Here is a 15045-nt window from a genome sequence, read left to right on the forward strand (position 1 = left end):
GGAGGACATACAACGTCCTCGCAGAATCGCGCACCCCCTGGGACGTGCACATGGAAGTGTTCGTTCCGGCCGGGTCCCATCACGGAGCGTGGTAAAGGGCCAATGACAGCTGCCCTTTACCACGTGATCGCTCCATCCAATGATGGAGCAATCACTTGTCAACATAACCAGCGCATGTCCAGTTCCGTTCTCTCCACGCACGCTGTCCTGTACACAGCGTGTGAAGAGAGAGATTACAGCTGCACTCATCCTCTACCTCCTCCATACCGCCACTATGCCCATCCCTGTCCACCCATGCCACCTCAGGGCTCATCCATGCCACATCAGTGCCTCATCAGAACTCATCCATACCTCACAAAATTGTAATGGGAAGTCAGGAAATGACCGTGCTCCCTGAATGTTGGGCCTCTGTATGTGGCCAGGCTATATAAAGGTGTGTACACATGTGGTATCGCCATACTCAGGAGAAGTAGCAGAATGTATTTTGGGGTGTTATTTTTGCTATGCATTAGAAATATCTAATAAATGAACAAGTGTGTGTGTGTGTGTATATGTATATATATATATATATATATATATATATATATATATATATATATATTTAAAAAAAAAAAAAAAAAAAAAAGCGTTTTCATTTACGTTCCACATTTTCCAAAAACTTGTGGAAAAAAAAAGACCTGTTCAAAAGACGAATTCTTGGATTATGTGTTGGGCTTTTGGTTTCCAAAATGGGGTCATTTTGTGGGCATTTCCATTGTCCTGGTGCTAGAACACCTGGAGATGCTACTTGGATGTTGGACCTCTGTATGTGGTCAGGCTGTGGAAAAGTCCCATACTCAGGAGTAGAAGCATGTATTTTGGGGTGTAGTTGTAAGTATGCCTATACAGTGTGCAAGAAATAATAATATGATCATTTTGTGAAAAAGGAAAGAAAAAATAATAATTTTGCAAAGAATTGTGAAAAAAAATTACAATTTAAAAAAAAAAAAATCACCATGCCACTTACAAAATACCTGGAATGATGGCTTTCACAAAAGGGGTCATTTGGGCGGTATTTGTACTTTACTGGCTTGTTGGGGTATCAAGAAATGAGATAGAACATCAGGTGTGATCAATTTTTAATGATTACCACCACAGGACCCAGGGCTCTATAACCTTCTCAAAAACCATATAATATATACGTATTTGGGTTATTTTTTACCAAAGATATGTAGTAAGATAAATTTTGGCCAAAATTTATGAAGAAGAAAAACTGGATTTTTGTAAGAACTTACCATAAAATCCTTTTCTCTATCGTCCATTGACAGACACAGCTCTTATACTTCTTAAGCTGGATACACACTATACAACTTTTGTTGCTTGAAGGTAAATCTAAAGGAAATCTGTGTAGTGCAGGGGCCTGCCTGATTGGATACCAATTGAAAGTGTTTGGATTTGACCTCATATTATATGGTTTTGGTAAATCTAAAGGAAAAAAATCTAAAAAAAGACAATTGTATAGTGCGTATGGCCCATTAGACCATTGGGACGTCCCACAACAGTGTATTTATGAGGGGTGGGGAGAACGCAACCAGACAGTAAAGGTGAACTCCAAAGGCTAAACATAGCCAACTGGGTAACATGAAGCTCAACCAGAAACCACAGGAGCTCACCCATGAAAGAAAAAAAAACCCTAAAAAGAGAAATAAATGATTCTCTTATGAAACAGCAGCCTGCAAAACCTTGCGACCAAAGTAAGCATTTAAGATGCCAACAAATCTACCTTGTAGAATTTTGTAAAAGTGTGCACAGATGAGCCAGTCGGCGCTTTACAAACTTGCACTACTGAGGCCTGATGACAAAAAGCCCAAGAAGCACTCAGCATTCTAGTAGAATGCACCTTTACAGGGAAAGGAAGAACCTGCCCCTTCAGTGAATAAGCCTGAACGGTCTGCTTGATCCATCTTCAAAAGTGTAGGCATCACCGAGTCAGAAAGACCTCTATCCCTCAGCACATTGCTTTCAACAGCCATGCTGTTAAAGCCAGCGACCGTAAAGCAGGATGGAAGATTGGTCCCTGGGACAGCAGATCCTCCCACCGAGGAAGTCTCCACGGAGGATCGATGACCATTTTTATGAGGTCTGCGTACCAAGACAAACGAGGCCAGTCTGGGGCCACCAGAACGACCAGAATTCCTTCCACCGCCACCCTGCGAAAGAAACCTCATATGGAGTTTGAACGGAAGGAAGGCATAAATCAGCCGATACTGGCTCCAAGGAGCCACTAAAGTGTCTGTGGCATCGGCCAGAGGATCCCGAGACCTGGCCACAAACCTCTGGTCTGTTGAGGCAAGACGCAAACAGGTCCACCTCCAGAGTTCCCCATCAGACGCACAGGAGATAAAACTTCTCCGAATGAAGGGACCATCCCCCTTGATCCAGCACCTGACGACTCAGGTAATCCGCTTTCCAATTCTCCAAACCCAGAACGTGGACTGTTGAAAGAGCCAGAACATGGTCTTCCGCCCATACCAGGATCTCGGCCACCTCCTTGGTCGCGAGGACACTCTTGGTGCCCCCTTGATGATTGATGTAAGCCACAGCCGTCGCATTGTCCGAACCAGAGATCCGTGTAGCCGATTTGTCCAGTGGAACTGGCAAAGCATAATCGCTCTGAGTTCCAGAATATTGATCAGCAAGGAAGACTCCTCTGTCGACCAAGGCCCCTGGGCATAGAGCTTTCCCAGCACTCCACCCCAGCCTGCCAGGCTGGCGTCCGTGGTGACCACCGTCCAAAATAGCAGCAGGAAGGACTTGCCCTGACACAAAGCTAGCGACTGGATCCACCATATAGACAGAGCCGACCTAGTGAGATGACTCAAACGTATCTTCTGATCCAATGACCGTGGATCCCTGTTCCATTTTGCAAGAATCTTTTTGCAGAGGCCTTGAGTGAGACTGAGCAAACGGAACCGCCTCAAAGGTTGATACTATCAGACCCAGGGCTCTCATGCAAGTCCGTAGGGACGACCGATTGGTTTCCAACAGCGACCTGATGGCCCCTTGCAACTTCTGAAGAGTTTCCCTGGGAAGACCTGATTGGTCTTGGGCTTGCCCCAGGGCTTCTTAGTCCCTCCAGAAGCTCTGAACCGCCTAGCTTTTTCTTGCACCCTGGAGGCATGTAAAAACGTCTATGAGCTGTGAAGGAAGGCCCCCGCTTATTACTGGGTGCTTTACCTTTGGAGGATTAAGGAAGAAGAGTACTCTTCCCACCATTCAGACCCTTGATTAACTCATCCAGCGAGTCGCCAAATAATCGCTCTCCCAGAAAAGGAAGATCTCTTAGGGCTTTATTGGAAGCCTGGTCAGCCAACCAGCTCTTCAGCCATACCATGCGTCTTAAGGTAATCCCCACATCTGACACTCTGGCCACTAGGGGAGCCGCATCACACAGGAACACCAGGGCCTGAGCCATCTGGTCCATAAGTTCCATCAGCTCCAGGGGAACTAGGTCAGGATCCAAAGTTTCCCTTCAGAACCTTCACCCATTCCGTAACTGTCTGTGACACCAAAACAGACACAAAAACCGGTTTCCGGATAGAACCTGTCAACACATGAAGATGGGGGGAAAAAGGATTTCCACCGACCTATAAACCGGATCTGTAAAAAGCGGGGAATCTTCCACAGGCACTATAGTAGATTTATTTAACCTGGAAACAGGATGATCCACCTCAGGCGGTACAGTCCAGCAGTTGGAAACTGTCTCACCAAAGGGATAACGGCGTTTAAAGTGTTTAGGCACTACTAGCACGTGCTTAATGCGCCACCATTGGTCATTAACAAGAACATGAAAATTCTCGGGACAAGTAAAAAACCTTGAATGATTTTGGGGTCTTGCGGGAGCTAAAAAAAGACACCTGTGTCCCTGCCGCCGTGGGTTCATCTGCCATTTTTAAAGTTTCCCTTACTGAAACAATCAGGGCTTCCACCAAGGCACGTTCCCATTCTGCAGCTGAAGAGGACAGGTCCTCTTTACCATCCGATTGTGAAGACAGCGAACCCTCAGGTAGGGAGAAGTCCCTGGCGACCATATCAGTCTCTGAATCAGAGGACCCCACCAATAATGATGAAGGCAGCAGCCGTTTGCAGCTCGTAACCAAAATCAACTTTGGTCACCAGGCTTTCCAGTGCTGCTGAAATCGTGGCCAGGGACTGCGATCCGGAAGTCGCACTAAGGGGGTATGAGTGGGAAACCACCTGGGACTCTATAGTAATGCACAGAAAAAAAAGGAGTACTGGCACTTTAAAAGCGCCGATCGCGGTCCCCACCACCGATCACCACGGCCTGCGGAGTCCCTCTCAAATATATACAGATAGAGTGCGCAGGGGTATGCCCACAAAGATCCCAGTACTTTACCACCTTTAGAGAAAACCTCCTGAGTTGATCTGCAGCAGGAAAGTGAGAGTCAAAGGAAATGACATCAGCCTGGTATTGGAAAAGTCATGCCTGTGTAGCTCCATAGGGCTACACAAAAATGGCTGCCAATGCAAGTCTATGGGAAACACAGGGAAAATGGTTGCCCCATACAAGTCAATAGGAAAAACAGTTCTATTGCCCACACTAAAGATGGCGGCGCCCACGGCATGCCATGCGGTTAGGGACCCCAATATAAAGGCCACAAAAGATCTACAACCAGAGGGGGGCAGGGCACAGGGCCGGGTAGCCTGACAGGCGAGGGAGATCTTTTAGGAAGGTCTACTCGAGGAGGAAGAAGACGTCCGTCCAGACTCCCGTCAGCAGCAGCACGCCAGGCACCAATGTGAGGTAAGTGAAGTGATGCCTCGGGGGGGGGGCCCACACACTGCATTGAAGGGGGCACGCACGCACACTGATCTCTGCATTGTAAAGGGGCATGTATGCTGGTCACTGCATTGTAAAGGGGCATGTACGCTGGTCACTGCATTGTAAAGGGGGCATATATGCAGTGTTATATTTGTTTTAAATGTCGCAATGGTTTTGCGGCTCCCAGTTTTTTTTTTTTCCTTCGGAAACGGGTCCAAGTGGCTCTTTTTGTCTTAAAGGTTGCAGACCCCTGATCTAGACTATCCAGTGAGAAACCTCAGACGGCATTGCTCACCAGGAGGAACCCCCGTGAACACTAGCAAGTGAGTAAAGAAAAATAAAAAGTAAAAGAATAAAAAAAAAAACTGAGACCGAAGTCCCAGTAGGAAACCTAGGTCCCACTCTTTCACTACGCAGAAACAAACTGTTTTGCTGGAGCAGGGTGTGTGGGGTTATGCCTATAGGGACAGCCCCGTGAGCGTGGTAAATTGCTTTTTCCTGCTTCGTACTACTCCTGCAGGGGGCAGCATAACGCAACGGTCTAAGAAGTATTGGAGCTGCGTCTGTCAATGGACGATAGAGAAATTACTAAATTTGCAAAATGTTAAAACCGAAACGAAAAAAATGAATTTTTGTGAGTCCTCCAACAGTTGCCGCCCGTTCAGTTAGCCTTCACTAGTGGGTAATGGCACCCTCTGCAGGAGCAAGCTTGGCAGTTTTAAAATGTTGTTAAAAAAACTTTCTACACTCAGGCACACCTCCAGGGGGCCGTTCCTTAGCCATTATCCTGATCCAGTTACCACTGTCCCTCAGTTTGTATCCAGCAGTACCGGAAGGCAATAAACCCAAGATCTAAGAACCAGAGGGGCGGGGGCGGCAACTGTCAAGAGGACTCAGAGAAAATAATTTTACGGTAAGTTCTTATTTTAATTTTCTCTTATGTCCTCTGACAGTCGCCACCCATTCAGTTAGCCTTCACTAGTGGGATGTCCCAACCTACCGAAAAGGTAACGTATCAACCAGGCCAGAAAAAAACAACTGAGCCAACAGGGCAACAAAGCTCAAACAGGAGCTAACCCAGAACAAAAACACCCCAGGAAGAGACAGAAAAACAAACACGTCTCAAACAACCCCGAACTCAGAACCTTGCAGCCAAAGGAAGCATCCGCGGATGCCATCACATAAATTTTGTGCCACAGAAGCCTGATGGCGAAACGCCCAAGAGGCACTGACAGCTAGTAGAATGAGCCTTTACAGGGAAAGGCGGAACCTGACCCCTGATAGAATAGGCCTGAACAATCATCTGTCTGATCCGCTTAGAAATGGTTGCTGTGGACGCAGTCAAACCCTTCCGAGGTCCCTCAGGAAGGACAGACAGACAATCAGACTTTCTAAAAGACTCTGTGGCAGAAAGGTAAACCCTGACCGCCCGGACCACATCCAAGGAATGCAAGGCAAATTCCTTGGGATGCTTGGGCTTCGCACAAAGCGAAGGCAACACAATATCTTCATTGAGGTGGAAAGTCGAAACCACCGTGGGGAGAAAAGACTGATTGGATCGCAGAACCACTTTATACCTATGAACCACCAGATAAGGCGAACGGCAAGACAGAGCCGCCAATTCAGACACCCTGCGAGCAGATGTGATAGCCACCAGAAAGGCAACTTTCTGGGACAACACAGGCAGAGGAATGTCTCTGATGTTCTCAAAGGGAGGCCATTATAAAATGGATAACACCAAATTAAGGTCCCAGGGAGGCAAAGGAGCCTTCCTCAGGGAACCAGATGCTGCACCCCTTTGATAATGGTGTGAATCAAGGAACTGATCGCCAAGGGACGCTGGAACAGAATGGCTATGGCCGACAACTTAATTTTTATCGTGGTCAGTGCCAAACACTGATCCACACCTTCCTGCAGGAAGGCCAAAACCCTTGCCACCGAAAAGGAGCAGGGATTAAACCCTTGCGACTCGCACCAGGCAATATACGCCTTCCAGCTGCGATGATACATTTTTTTTTAGAGGTAGCTTTCCGAGCCTTCAGTAAGGTAGGAATGACAGCATTCAGGAGACCCTTGTCTCTCAAGACTTGGCTTTCAACAGCCACGCCGTCAAAGCCAGAGACTGTAAAACAGGATGGAAGATCAGCCCTTGAGACAGAAGATCATCTCACAACGGAAGCCACCAGGGAGGCTCAATGACAATCTGCACGATGTCTGCGTACCAAGACCGACACGGGCAGTCTGGGGCTACCAGAATGATCTGCATCCGTTCCGACGCCAACCTGTGGAGGAACCTGGATAACAGTTGAATCAGAGGGAAGGCATAAATCAGCCGATATGGGTGCCAAGGCACCACTAAGGAGGCCATGGAGTCCGCCAGAGGATCGCGGGCCCTGGCCACGAACCTTCCCACCTTGTTTTTGAGGTGGGACGCGAACAGGTCCAAGTCCAGAGACCCCCACCAGGCACACAGGAGGCGAAACCCCTCCGGGTGCAGGGACCATTCTCCCTGGTCCAGCGTCTGGCAACTAGGATAGTCCGCCTGCCAGTTCTCCACACCGGGAATGTGAACGGACGAAATCGCCGGAACGTGTCTCGGCCCAAGAGAGGATCTCGGCCACTTCCTTGGCAGCCCGGGAACTCTTGGTGCCCCCTTGGTGATTGATGTAAGCCACCACCATGGCGTTGTCCGTCTGTACCCGAACCGGGCAATCCTGAAGCAGAGTTGACCAACGGAACAGGCAGAGTTTGATTGCTTGGAGCTCCAAGATGTTTATCGGTAAGGAGGCCTCCTCCGCCGACCACGTCCCCTGGGCACAAAGCGTGCCCAGAACTCCACATCAGCCCGACAGGCTGCCATTCATGGTGAGCACCGTCCACAGCAGAGCCCGGAAGGACTTGCCTTGTGTCAAAGTTGATAGCAGGAGCCACCACAAATGATCCGATCTTGCGAGGTGGCTCAGAGAAAACCTCCTGTCCAATGACTGAGGCCTTCTGTCCCACCAGGCAAGGATCTCTGCTTGCAGAGTTCTTGTGTGAAATTGAGCAAATGGGATGGCTTCCAAAACCGAAACCATCAGACCCAGGGACCGCATACAGGCCCGTAGAGAGGAGAGATCGTTGTCCCTGAGGGACCTGATCTCGTCCCGCGGGGTCTGGAATTTGTCCTCCGGGAGAAAGACTTTTGCCTGAGCAGAGTCCAGAACCATTCCTAGGTAGGGGAGGTGAACCGAAGGAGTCAGAGCCGACTTCTGAAAGTTGATGGTCCACTCGAACTCCTGGAGCGTCTGAACCGTGACCGACAGATCGCTTGTCAAAGTTGCACACGAGCGCGACCCTAACAGGAGGTCGTCCAGATAACCAGGGACCGCAATCCCCTTTAAACGCAGTAAAGCTAGCACTGGAGCCAAAACCTTGGTGGGTGGGAGCCGAAACGAGACCGAAGGGCAACGCCACAAACTGGTAATGCTCCTCTGCCACCCTGAAGCGGAGATATCTCTGATGACCCTTGTAGATAGGGATGTGCAGATAAGCATCCTTCAAGTCGATGGAAGACAGAAAGTTCCCTGGACTCAACGACGCCACCACCGACCTGATGGATTCCATCCGGAACTTCTGTACCCTCACAAAGCGGTTCAGAGACTTCAGGTCCAGAATCGGATGCACTTTGCCCTCTTTTCTGGGCACCGTGAACAGGTTGGAATAAAAATTGCGAAACCTGTCCCGTGAAGGCACTGGCACAATGACTCCTTGGGTGAGCAGACCTTGTACCGCCCCCATGAGATCTCTGAAATGATCGGGAGTCAGATGGAGATTTGATGGAAAGAACCTGTCTGCGGAGAGAGATCGAAACTCGATCTTGTACCCTGAACTAATCCGTTCGTGAACCCACCTGTCCGGAATTCTGGACAACCAGGGTTCCCAAAAACAACGCAGACGTCCTCCCAACACTGAAACGGGTGAGGGCGTCCCTTCAGGAAGAGGTGGACTGGGCCGCCGAACCGGCCTGACCGGCCTTTGGCTTACCCGACCACGGCTTCTTGTGACCACCTGAGTGCTTGAAGGACTTTCCTTTATCCTGTGCTTGAAGGCACAAAAGGACCCACGCTGAGCTTTATAAGAAGGGCCCCGCCTAGCGCGGGTGGACTTTACCTTAGAAGCTTGGGGCCCCTTGATCAACTCACCCAGAGTGTCCCCAAAAAGACAACTCCCGACATAAGGGACATCAGACACGGTCTTTTTGGAAGCGTGGTTAGCCGACCAGCTTTTTAGCCAAATAATGCGGCGGACCGCGACCCCGACCGCAGGACAGCTGTGCGACTAACGGAACCTCGTCCAAGGCTGGGTCATTTGATCCACCATGTCAAGGGCAATCAGCGAGGCTGATTACGCCACCAGGGTGCTCCGAAGCACCTTGGACCATGCCATAACAACCTGAGCCTACATCCTGGCCTGGGTCATTTGATCCACCATGTCAAGGGCAATCAGCGAGGCCGATTACGCCACCAGGGTGCTCCGAAGCACCTTGGACCATGCTATAACAGCCTGAGAGACCATCACCGAGGCAAACACAGGTTTAAGCAGGTAGCCCGTCACCAAATACATGTCCTCCAACGGCATCAAGGTGGATTTATTTAGCCTAGAAACAGTGTGGTCCACCTTAGGGTGTGGTTTTTCCACAGCATCCGCAAAGCGATAAAGGTAGTTAAATCGTTTAGGCACCACCAGCATATGTTTGATGCAACGCCATTGGTCGTTCACAATTTCGTGAAACTCCTCAGGGCAGGGGGAAGACCTGACCAGACTTCTGGGCCTTTCGGAACTGGAAGGCAGCCCGCTTACTTGACTGAGATGGCTCATCCTCAAGACTCAAAGTCTCCTTAATGGAACTAATAAGTGCATCCATCACTGCGCGTTCCCGCGCCCCCGAAGACCCCTCCTTCTTTCCATCGGAAAGTGAGGACAGGGACCCCTCGGGGTGGACGTTGTCCGTGGCAACCAAATCAGGCTCTGAGTCAGAGGACTGGGAGGGCATAGGCCGTTTTAGAGAAGTGCATTCAGACATCAGCAGATCCACTTTGGATGCCAAAGTCGCAAGAGCAGCAGATAATGAGGCCATGGAAGAAGATTCAGGGGTCCCTGAAGCACCAACCAGGTCTGTGGGGAATTTGCTATCCTGGGACTCCATTTTTGCAATAAATTTTTGTTGGAGCGCTGGACCTTTAAATCAGCGGTTTCCACGGACTCCCACCACAAAACTGCAATGCTAGTGCCTCAGAAACAGCCACAGGTACCAGAAGAAACAGAGATTTCAGGAGAAAAACCAAGAAAAATTGATAAATCCCCCCCCCCCCCCACAGTGTCCCAGCGAACTTGCGACATCCACGCTGCTGCAGTGAGAGAGGAAGTGAACTCACACACTAGAGGCCTATGCCTGGCCGGAGCCACAGAAAAATGGTGCCTGACCGAGATTCCATGAGAGAAGGCACTGGGAAAATGGCCGCCGCCCTTACTAGGCGGTCACCCTCATCCAAGATGGCGCCCAAACCGGTGCCAGAATTGGCTAAAATGGCTGCTGCCCACACAAGGAGGCCCAACAGCCTGCCCACACCCAAAATGTCAGCCGTGCGAGCGGCGCCAATTAAGGCAAAAAAAGACATGCTGGCCCCCAGAGGGATCCCCAAAGAGCACCCCCAGGATGTAGGGAGCCCCCACAACCCCCAGACATGGCAGTATACACCTCAGAATGCGCCAAACAGGGGCAGGGAGGAAGAGGGCCGCACCACATGGCCAGGAAGGGATACCACAGAAGCCACCATGTACTGCCATCCCCTAAGAGTGGGCCCACGGAACACCCCCACAAGCAATAGCCCACACAGGTAGTATCACTCACCAGTCCAGCGAACGCGGGCACCACTCTGATACGGAACACCTCCCACCCTGAGCGGGGGTGCCGTCAGCCAGGAAGGATGCTAGCAACTTGCGAGCCTTCCACAGTTGAGACATCCCAGCGAAGAAGTGACTCCGCAAGCTCGTCCCCATCGCAAAGGGGCACTGTCGTGGCAAGGCCAGGGCGCACAAATGACCTGCGAAGCTCGTTGGCAGGCTGGGACTCCATAAGGATCTATATTATCTAATGCGAGACCCAGCTCTGCTGTCGCTTGCAGTCCTCCAGGAATTCCCTGACTAACTAGTGATAGTGAAAATAAAAAAGCTATTTGCAAAGAAAAAAAAACACTTTTTAAAGAAAAAAGAGAAAGAAACAGACACTAGGTCCCAGCAGGGAAACCTAGCCTACTCCTGATGCTAGGCAGCAAGGGACAGTGGTAACTGGTTTAGGATAGTGGCTAAGGAACGGCCCCCTGGAGTGTGCCTAAGTGTAGAAAGTTTTTTTTTTTTTTTTAATCAACATTTAAAACTGCCTAGCTTGCTCCTGCAGAGGGCACCATTACCCACTAGTGAAGGCTAACTGAACGGGCGGGGACTGTCAGAGGACGTAAGAAAAATGCATTAAACGCATTTTTTTTTTTTTTTTTAAATCGGTCTTTTTTCATTTATAGCGCAAAAAAACCCCCAAATGATGATTAAATACCACTAAAAGATAGCGGTTTGTGTGAAAAAAAAGGATGAAAATTTAATATGGGTACAGTGTTGCATGAGTAATTGTCATCCAAAATGTGAGAGCACTGAAAGCTGAAAATTGGTCTGGTTAGGAAGGGGGTTTAAATGCCCAGTGGTTAAGGAATCCTCCCCACTGTGCTATTCGATGCTGACAGTAAGCATATACTGACCAGATGTGCAACACTGATTGAACACAAATTTTCCATGAAGACAAAGAATCCGGGAGCTTTGAAAAAGGGTATCCGATTGGAGAGCCCCCTGGTCCCTCTCCTTTCTCTGACACGGGTCACCATCGTGGTCGCATCATTTGCATCCTGTAAGCAGCCATCTTCCTGGTGGTCTCCAGCCTTCCTACACACCACACTGAAATGTGCCTTCCCTGCAGGACACCAACAGCTGGCCCCAGCGAGCCTTCATGTGCTTTCCAGCTGGTATGTGAACCTTTAACGTTCTCAGCCCTCCCTTTAATGTTTGAGGCTGGATGAGACTCGGGCATTTAAATTAGACTTGTTCATACACAAAACTGTTTTGATCTAGACTGTGTGCTTTATTTATGGCCACATGATAAATGTTACTTCATGGTTTATATGGAAGAAAGTTTTATTCATCATAAATAAACAAATTAGCAGAAGTGTATATTGACATTAACACAATAAAGTGCTAGTGAAAGATAGTAAAAGAAAATGCTATTAATGCAAATACCGCAGGGAACTAAAAAAGTAAATAGTGATTCTCCTATAACTTGTGCAAAAAAAAAAAAAACTCTAATGCAATGGCGTGCTTCCCAAATGAACACGCGGTGTAAATCCACTTGATTATCTTGTGCTGCATGCATCAGGTGCAGTGCATGCTCACCTCCATCTTAGACTCACAAGGGGTCAAGACAGCATAACTCGGAATACTCTCTGATGCGCGGGTTCCTATAATGGCTCCACACTGTTCACAAACAGCTCCAAAGCAACATATGAAAAAAAAAAATTGCTTCCAATAGTGCAGTGCCTGGGTTAAATGGCTCAATAAACCGCACACACACCAGCTTCATACAATGCACTCACATTTATGTAGAACAATAATAGAGGTTAAAAATTCAAGAGCTCCCACATTTTCCATATACCTGATCCCACTGCCAGGCTCCACCTCTACGCGTTAAGCTACTATCACACATGGCTTCACCTGAGCATTCAGAGTTATGCTGTGTTGACCTTTCTTGGGTCTAAGATGGAGGTGAGCATGCGCTGCACCTGGTGAATGGAGCACAAGATAACGGAGTGGATTTACACTGTTATTTTGGGAAGCACACCATTGCATTAGAGACAGTTTTTTTGCACAAGGTAAAGGAGGAGAATCTCCATTGACTTTATTTAGGGAACTTTTTCATTCCCTGGGGTATTTGCACATTATCTGCATTAATAGCATTTTTTTTTTTTTTTTACCGATATCTTTAACTAACACTTTATTGATTTGATGTGAATACACTACTGCAAATTTGTTTTTTTATGTAAGTTGATGTCCACCATCATTTTGCAGCGCTATCACATTTCTAATTTATTGTGCATGTAGGAACACATTAGGTGATAGCAGCAGCTATATATATGTTTTACTTGTAAGTGGCAGCAATCATTTTCTAGACCTTATTTTTTTCATTATCCTCCAACTTATCTACTTGTTTCTCACGGATACCCTGACTTTTACCAGTGCACAGCATATAGCCTTTGTGTTTCGGTTTTGGATATCTCCATTCCTCCAGCACGGGACTTAGTCAGAAGGATGCATGTTACTACCACATAACTCTTAGCCCATTCAATGGTTAAGTGCCTTGGGTCTGTTTGTTGCATTTTTATGTTTATTTCTTTTTTTTTTTATTTCTTTTTTTTTTTTTCATGTTCATACTACTCCTTTAATGTAGAAGGTCTTGGCACAAAATTAGGCAGGGAAGCTTTTGAGGGCTGGTGCACTGTTATTTTTTTCTGCTGTGCCAACCCTTAGCACCTCTGCTGCACAGCATGTCACTTCACTTTGACAAACAACTTATAGGTTAATGTGGTGGCAACAGGAGAGTGATACAGTTGAAGCTACCACCAATTGTCTCCTGGACCTTTCAATTTACAGTTTTATCCATAAACACCTGTACAGGAACTAAATTATGAATAATATTTTAGCAAAAGCTCCCTTTGCTCTCCACAAGACTGACTTTAAATAAAAATGCAGATCTCAGAACAGAAGTTTGTAATTCAAAGCGGTTGGTGAAAGCACTGTAAAACCATGCCAGTTTGCACTATTAATAGCTTATTCACGCTACCCATACATTAACTGGATTGATTAAAGTGCGTCTACAGTCAGGACATTTGTTTTACCTTAATGCATTCCCTGCATTAAAGGTAAAAAATGTCTCGCCTTAACACTTACCCGAGTCCTTTTTCAATCCAGCACAGCGCTTATCTGCAGTTGCACTTTACCCTTTCTCTGCTTTCACAGAACAAAGGAGCATCGGTGAGAGTCATCGGCCCCTACTGCTGTCAATCAAAATCTGTGAGGGGGTGGGGGACGGGGCTGAGCCACACTGCGTGTATCAACGCACACAGCCTGGCTAAGGAGCATGCCCCAGAAGACGTGGTAAGGTACCACTCTGTGCCTTCCCATTGCACAAAGCAGGCAAGTACAACATCTTTTTTTATTCTAGCCACTTGCCTACCACCCACAGTATATTTACTGCGGCAGTCAGCCCCTCCTGGGCAAAGCGACGTAGTACTACGTTGCTCGCCCAGGAGCCTGCAGGGGGCAAGCGTGCGCTGCCGGAGGCGCACTCCCGCCCCCGCACATCCCCACACGTGTGACCGGCGGACCCGATGTCCGCCGGCCACTCGCGATCTCCCGGTGGAGAGGGAGAAAGGCAGGCAGCTAAAGTAAACAAAGCCGCCTGTCATTCTCCCTGGTGTAACAGCAGAGATCATACGATCTTGCTATGTAGGATCGTATGTCTGTGGTTGCATGAAAAGCCACACCCCTTTACAGTTAGAAGCACGTCCGTAGGGACACATTTAACCCCTGCATCTCAAAGTTAACCCCTTCCCTGCCAGTGTCATTTTTACAGTAACAGTGCATATGTATAGCACTGATTACTGTAGTAATGTCACTGGTACTCCCAAGTGTGTCAAAAATGTCAGTCAAGGGTCCGATCTGTCCGCCGCAATGTCACAGTCCCGCAAAAAAAAAAAAAAAAAAAAAAAAAACAATAAAAATGACATAAATCTTTCCCTTAGTTAGTAAACGCAATAACTTTTGCGCAAACCAATCAAAATACGCTTATTGCAATTTTTTTTACCAAAAATATGTAGCATATAACAAATTGGCCTAAAATGTTAAAAAATTTTGATTTTTATTTTTTTTGGGGAATTTCATATAAAAAAATTTGAAAATTGTTATTTTTTTTTAAATTTTCGCTCTTTTTTTGTTTATAGCGCAAAAAGTAAAAATCGCACAGGTGATCAAATAGCACCAAAAGAAAGCTCTGTTTGTGGGAAAAAAAGGACGTCAATTTCATTTGTGTACAGCGTCGCACAATTGCGCAATTGTCCGTTAAATTCACACAGTGCCGAATCGCA

The sequence above is a fragment of the Pelophylax lessonae genome, assembly GCF_965119305.1.
Source record: "Pelophylax lessonae genome assembly, chromosome: 4".
NCBI lineage: Eukaryota > Metazoa > Chordata > Amphibia > Anura > Ranidae > Pelophylax > Pelophylax lessonae.